This window comes from Oncorhynchus mykiss, chromosome 6, assembly GCF_013265735.2.
Source record: "Oncorhynchus mykiss isolate Arlee chromosome 6, USDA_OmykA_1.1, whole genome shotgun sequence".
NCBI classification, from domain to species: domain Eukaryota; kingdom Metazoa; phylum Chordata; class Actinopteri; order Salmoniformes; family Salmonidae; genus Oncorhynchus; species Oncorhynchus mykiss.
The window spans coordinates 29,568,713-29,575,922 of NC_048570.1; the positions used below are offsets into that span (position 1 = coordinate 29,568,713).

Sequence of the window (7,210 nt, forward strand, 5' to 3'; positions counted from 1 at the left end):
TATGTAAACTTCTGACCCACTGGGAATGTGATGAAAGAAATAAAAGCTGAAATAAATCATTCTCTTGTCACGCCCTGGTCTAAGTATTTTGTGTTTTTCTTCATGTATTGGGTCAGGCCAGGGTGTGGCATGGGGTTTTTGTATTGTGGTGTGATTTGTCTTGGGGTTTTGGTGTGTATGTATTGGGATTGTAGCTAGTGGGGTTATCTAGCAAAGTCTATGGCTGTCTGGAGTGGTTCTCAATCAGAGGCAGGTGTTTATCGTTGTCTCTGATTGGGAACCATATTTAGGCAGCCATATTCTTTGAGTTTGTCGTGGGTGATTGTCCTTAGTATCATGATGTCCTTGTTCTGTGTTAGTTTACACAAGTATAGGCTGTTTCGGTTTTCGTTACGTTTATTGTTTTGGTAGTGTTTGTGTTTAGTGTGTTTCTTCATTAAACATGGATCGCAATAGACACGCCGCATTTTGGTCCAACTCTCCTTCACACCTAGAAAACCGTTACAGAATCACCCACCACAAAAGGACCAAGCGGCGTATCAACAGGCAGGAGCAGCCCAAAGAGGAGATGCGTAATAAGGATTTTTGGACATGGGAGGAAATCCTCGATGGGAGAGGACCCTGGGCTAAACCAGGGGAATGTAGCCGCCCCAAGGAGCAACAAAAGGAGGAATGGACATGGGAGGAGGAATTATTCGGAGAAGGACCCTGGGATCAGCCTGGAGAATATCGCCGCCCCAAGGAAGAACTGGAGGCGGCGAGAGCTGAGAGGCGCTGGTATGAGGAGGCAGCGCGGCGACGCGGATGGAAGCCTGAGAGTCAGCCCCAAAAATGTATTGGGGGGGGCTCACAGGGAATATGGCTACGCCAGGTAGGAGACCTGGGCAGACTCCCTGTGCTTACCGGGGGGCTAGAGAGACCGGGCAGGCACCGTGTTATGCTGTGGTGCGCACGGTGTCTCCAGTACGGGTGCATAGCCCGGTGCGGTATATTCCAGCTCCGCGTATCGGCCGGGCTAGAGTGAGCATCGAGCCAAGTGCCATGAAGCCGGCTCTACGCATCTGGTCTCCAGTGCGTCTCCTTGGGCCGGCTTACATGGCACCAGCCTTGCGCTCGGTGTCTCCGGTTCGCCTGCATAGCCCAGTCCACCTCGCCACACTGGCAGGGTGACCGTGAGCATTCAACCAGGTAAGGTTGGACAGGCTCGGTGCTCAAGAGCTCCAGTGCGCCTGCACGGTCCGGTTTTTCCTGTACCACCTCCACACCCCAGCCCTCCGGTAGCAGCTCCCCGCACCAGGCTTCCTGTGCGTGTCCTCGGCCCAGTACCACCAGTGCCAGCACCACGCATCAGGCCTACAGTGCGCCTTGCCTGTCCAGCGCTGCCAGAGCCTTCCTCCTCTCCAGCGCTGTCGGAGTCTCCCGCCTGTCTAGCGCTGTTAGAGCCTTCCTCCTCTACAGCGCTGCCGGAGTCTCCCGCCTGTTCAGAGCTGCCAGTCTGCAAGGAGCTGCCAGTCTGCAAGGAGCTGCCAGTCTGCATAGAGCTGCCAGTCTGCAAGGAGCTGCCAGTCTGCATAGAGCCGCCAGAGCTGCCAGTCTGCAAGGAGCCCGCCAGAGCTGCCAGTCTGCAAGGAGCCCGCCAGAGCCGCCAGTCAGCATGGAGCAGCCAGGGCCGCCAGTCAGCATGGAGCAGCCAGGGCCGCCAGTCAGCATGGAGCAGCCAGGGCCGCCAGTCAGCATGGAGCAGCCAGGGCCGCCAGTCAGCATGGAGCAGCCAGGGCCGCCAGTCAGCATGGAGCAGCCAGGGCCGCCAAGCAGCATGGAGCAGCCAGAGCAGCCAGTCTGCATGGAGCAGCCAGTCAGCATGGAGCAGCCAGAGCAGCCAGTCAGCATGGAGCAGCCAGAGCTGCCAGTCAGCATGGAGCAGCCAGTCAGCATGGAGCAGCCAGAGCAGCCAGTCAGCATGGAGCTTCCAGATCTGCCAGTCAACCAGACTCTTCCAGATCTGCCAGTCGGCCAGACTCTTCCAGATCTGCCAGTCGGCCAGACTCTTCCAGATCTGCCAGTCGGCCAGACTCTTCCAGATCTGCCAGTAGGCCAGACTCTTCCAGATCTGCCAGTCGGCCAGACTCTTCCAGATCTGCCAGTCGGCCAGACTCTTCCAGATCTGCCAGTCGGCCAGACTCTTCCAGATCTGCCAGTCGGCCAGACTCTTCCAGATCTGCCAGTCGGCCAGACTCTTCCAGATCTGCCAGTCGGCCAGACTCTTCCAGATCTGCCAGTCGGCCAGACTCTGCCAGTCGGCCAGACTCTTCCAGATCTGCCAGTCGGCCAGACTCTTCCAGATCCGCCAGTCGGCCAGACTCTTCCAGATCCGCCAGTCGGCCAGGATCCGCCAGATCCGCCAGTCGGCCAGGATCTGCCAGTCAGCCAGGATCTGCTGAAACCTGCCAGCCAGCCAGGATCTGGTAGACCTACCTACCTGCCTGAGCTTTCTCTCACTCCTGAGCTTTCTCTCACTCCTGAGCTTTCTCTCACTCCTGAGCTTTCTCTCACTCCCGAGCTTTCTCTCACTCCCGAGCTTTCTCTCACTCCCGAGCTTTCTCTCACTCCCGAGCTTTCTCTCACTCCCGAGCTTTCTCTCACTCCCGAGCTTTCTCTCACTCCCGAGATTTCTCTCACTCCCGAGCTTTCTCTCACTCCCGAGCTTCCCCTCAGTCCCGAGCTGCCTCAGTCCCGATCTGCTCCTCAGTCCAGTGGGGTTCTGGGTGAGGACTACTAGGCCATGGTCGGCGGCGAGGTTGGACTATCCAGGGACGCGAGGAGAGGGGACTAAGACATTGACCGAGTGGGTTCCACGTCCCGCGCCGGAGCCGCCACCATGGACAGACGCCCACCCGGACCCTCCCTATTGTTTTGAGGTGCGTTCGGGAGTCCGCACCTTAGGGGGGGGGTTCTGTCACGCCCTGGTCTAAGTATTTTGTGTTTTTCTTCATGTATTGGGTCAGGCCAGGGTGTGGCATGGGGTTTTTGTATTGTGGCGTGTTTTGTCTTGGGGTTTTGGTGTGTATGTATTGGGATTGTAGCTAGTGGGGTTATCTAGCAAAGTCTATGGCTGTCTGGAGTGGTTCTCAATCAGAGGCAGTTATCGTTGTCTCTGATTGGGAACCATATTTAGGCAGCCATATTCTTTGAGTTTGTCGTGGGTGATTGTCCTTAGTATCATGATGTCCTTGTTCTGTGTTAGTTTACACAAGAATAGGCTGTTTCGGTTTAAGTTACGTTTATTGTTTTGGTAGTGTTTGTGTTTAGTGTGTTCATTAAACATGGATCGCAATAGACACGCCGCATTTTGGTCCGACTCTCCTTCACACCTAGAAAACCGTTCCATCTTTCTACTATTATTGTGACATTTCACATTATTAAAATGAAGTGGTGATCCTAACTGACCTAAGACAGGGAATTTCTTTCTATGATTAAATGTCAGGAATTGTGAAACTGAGTTTAAATGTATTTGGCTAAGGTGTATGTAAACTTCCGACTTCAACTGTGTATATATACAGTGGCAAGACAAAGTATGTGAACCTTTTGGAAATACCTGGATTTCTGCATAAATTGGTCATAAAATTTGATCTGATCTTCATCTTGGTCACAACAATAGACAAACACAGTCTGCTTAAACTAACAGACAAGCAATTATATGTTGTCATGTCTTTATTGAACACACCGTGTAAACATTCACAGTGCAGGGTGGGAAAAGTATGTGAACCCTTGGATTTAATAACTGGTTGACCCTCCTTTGGCAGCAATAACCTCAACCAAATGTTTTCTGTAGTTGTGGATCAGACCTGCACAACGGTAAGGAGGAATTTTGGACCATTCCTCTTTACAAAACTGTATGAGTTCAGCAATATTCTTGGGATGTCTGGTGTGAAGTGCTCTCTTGAGGTCATGCCACAGCATCTCAATCGGGTTGAGTTCAGGACTCTGACTGGGCTACTCCAAAGGCATATTTTCTTCTGTTGAAGCCATTCTGTTGATTTACTTCTGTGTTTTGGGTCATTGTCCTGTTACATCACCCAACTTCTGTTGAGCTTCAATTTGCGGACAGATAGCCTAACATTCTCCAGCAAAATGTCTTGTCTTGGGAATTCATTTTTCCGTCTGATAGCAAGCTGGCCAGGCCCTGAGGCAGCAAAGCAGCCCCAAACCATGATGCTCCTTCCACCATACTTGACAGTTGGGATGAGGTTTTGATGTTGGTGTGCTGTGCCTTTTTTTCGCCACACATAGTGTTGTGTGTTCCTTCCAAACAACTCAACTGTAGTTTCACCTGTCCACAGAATATTTTACCAGTAGCGCTGTGGAACATCAATGAGCCTTTTTGCAAGCTTCAGACAAGCAGCAATGTTTTTTTTGGACAGTGGTGGCTTCTTCCGTGATGTCCTCCCATGACCACCATTCTTGTTTAGTGTTTTAAGTATCGTAGACTAGTCAACAGAGATGTTAGCATGTTCCAGAGATATTTGTTAGTCTTTAGCTGCTTAACCTCATTGAACATTCTGCGCTTTGCTCTTGCAGTCATCTTTGCAGGACGGCCACTCCTAGGGAGAGTAGCAACACTGCTGAACTTCTTCCATTTACAGACAATTTGTCTTACCATGGACTGATTAACATCAAGGCTTTTAAAGATAATTTTGTAACCCTTTCCAGCTTTATGCAAGTCAACAATTCCTAATCTTAGGTCTTCTGAGATCTCTTTGGTTCGAGGCACGGTTCACATCAGGCAATGCTTCTAGTGAATAGCAAACTCAAATGTTGTGAGTGTTTTCTATAGGGCAAGGCAGCTCTAACCAACATCTCAAATCTCGTCTCATTGATTGGACTCCAGGTTAGTTGACTCCTGACTCCAATGAGCTTTTGGAGAAGTTATTAGCCTAGGGGTTCACATACTTTTTCCAACCTACACTGAATGTTTAAATGATGTATTCAATATAGAGAAGAAAATAATAATTTGTGTGTTATTAGTTTAAGCACACTAGGTTTGTCTATTGCTGTGACTTAGATGAAGATCAGATGAAATTTGATGACCAATTCATGCAGAAATCCAGGTAATTCCAAAGGGTTCACATACTTTTTCTTGTCACTGTGTATGTGTGTGTGTGTATATACATATGGTGTGAAGCTAATCACCCCTCCTTAATCCCCCTCTTTCTTCACAGACATTTTTACTCCTCTCTCCACATTCCATTCTCTTTCTCTGCAGCAGCTTATGCACATAGAGTGTGGTAGTGAGAGAAGCAGGGGGGGGGGGGGGGGCAGAGCACAAGGGTGTCAACCAATTGCTATGGGTGGTTGCTCATATATGAGGAGGCAATTGCAGATATCACAAGCAGTCCATTCAGTCTTATCTCCCCTCCTCCATTTAATTCCCGTGCTTCAAGACTTTGGCAAGAGTTGGGGATGGTGGTATTGGGAGTACTATCATAATTTCAAGGTTTCTCAGTATAGTCAGTGTTGCCCCTAGATTGATTTTAACCTCAATACAGTTGTGGTTCAGATAACTCTGGCCACCCAACCCCGTTCTAAATATGCTCTGGGGAGGAGGTTAAAACATCACATACCAAACATCAGCTGACTAACAATGGTGCAACCATCAGGAAAGCATGAGCCTTAAAATCAATCTCCATGATTTTAGTCAGGTCTGGAGCGGTGGCACATCAAGTACTGATGTGATTCTCTCAAATCCTGCAGCAACGCCCAGGGATGAGATGTGAGGAAGCTTACTGCAACCACAGTATCTCCCAAATAACATACCAGGGCTCTTCTCCCACAACCCAACTGCAACAAGGAAGCATCCAGACCTGAGAGAATGAATTGTAGTCTGCCACCAATGTGTGTAGACATTGATGGAGGAATGGAGGCTACAGGAAGCTTTACCACCATCAGTGGTTATTCATGGACCACATTATTCATGAATGAAGTGGATAAGAAATGTAAATACGGCAAGTAATCATTAGCCTATGTATTTTACAACAGACAGACTGTAATATCAGTTTTATTGAAGTGACATATGCTAAGCATAAAATGACGTCAGTAAAGCTTATTGTTTAGTAGGCTCTATGGAATAGCATTCTATTGGTGGTCAAGTCATTTCCCTCAGTAAAAGCATTTGTTACAGCTACGAAATAAAACGCAATCTATTCACTCAACCTCGTCTTCGGGAACGTTTTCAAAAATCTAGATAAAACTCTGCTCCATCGGGTCATTTTTATACAGATAGCATCATATTGCATACCATAGGTCTATGTGATACAATTCGATACTTTTCTCTTTCAAATACATTTTCAATGAGATTATTCAAATAAACTGAAGCCCAGCGCTCTATACATTTTTAATCATAAGTGATGGAGAATCTGTGATTTAGAACCAGCCAGTCCTCATATGTATACATAATGTTATTTTATTAATGTAACTGCATTTTACAAAAAAAATCTTTAATTGATGCACCCTGAACTGCAATACGTGAAATGTAGCCTATTGCTTACAATAGATGCAGACCTTTAGAAAACCGTAGCAAGCCTACCTGAGATTTCAGCCCTCTATTGAAGGAAGATGTCAGGGAATGATGCGGACTAATTTTATACTGTACTGGAATCAACCGCAAACCGTTCATTGCGCATGCAACGCCTGTCACAAGCCATTTTTTTTTGTCAAGGGGTGCTTCTCAATTCCTATAACACAGTCGCCAGGACCAATCTCCACACTATACGCCCTGCGTGGGCTCCTCTCCTCAGTGGTAAGCCCTTGGTACCCTGGGAAGGAGACCCCTGCATCCATGTAGGCTATCATTGATGCTCAAGTAGTGGACTCTTACCTGGTTATACTTTAAATTAGTCTTCGTTTCGTGTTTCTAAATTTCAACTTACTATTTAATTGATTGGCTACACTGGCCCAATGAAAGTAAACACTTTCAGTTAAACGGTCTAATAGCCTAGACGTCAACCTTATTTTCATGGATGCTCAATCAGCCTGCAGATCGGGGTAACATATGAAGTTTTTGTTTTCCCTCCATCAAAAGGCCACATTAGTTGCATGTCTGTGTTTTATATGTAAAATCAACTGGCCATGGTCATCAACAACATTTTGTCGCACATCGTTATACTATTGCCACACTTTATCCTCGATTTTTGGTCTTAAATTGATTTGTGCA

At 47.8% G+C, this 7,210-nt stretch overlaps 1 protein-coding gene across 2 annotated transcripts in view; it reads right to left on the minus strand.

Moving 5' to 3' along the window:
* The window catches only part of LOC110525685 (rabphilin-3A), a 48,816-nt gene extending 41,930 nt beyond the window's left edge, over window positions 1-6,886 (minus strand). For both annotated transcript variants that reach the window (XM_021606031.2, XM_021606028.2), the window contains exon 1: window positions 6,584-6,886. The gene's annotated coding sequence lies outside the window, so the exon portion shown is untranslated. The remainder of the gene's footprint in view (window positions 1-6,583) is intronic.
* Between the last annotated feature and the right edge of the window lie 324 nt (window positions 6,887-7,210).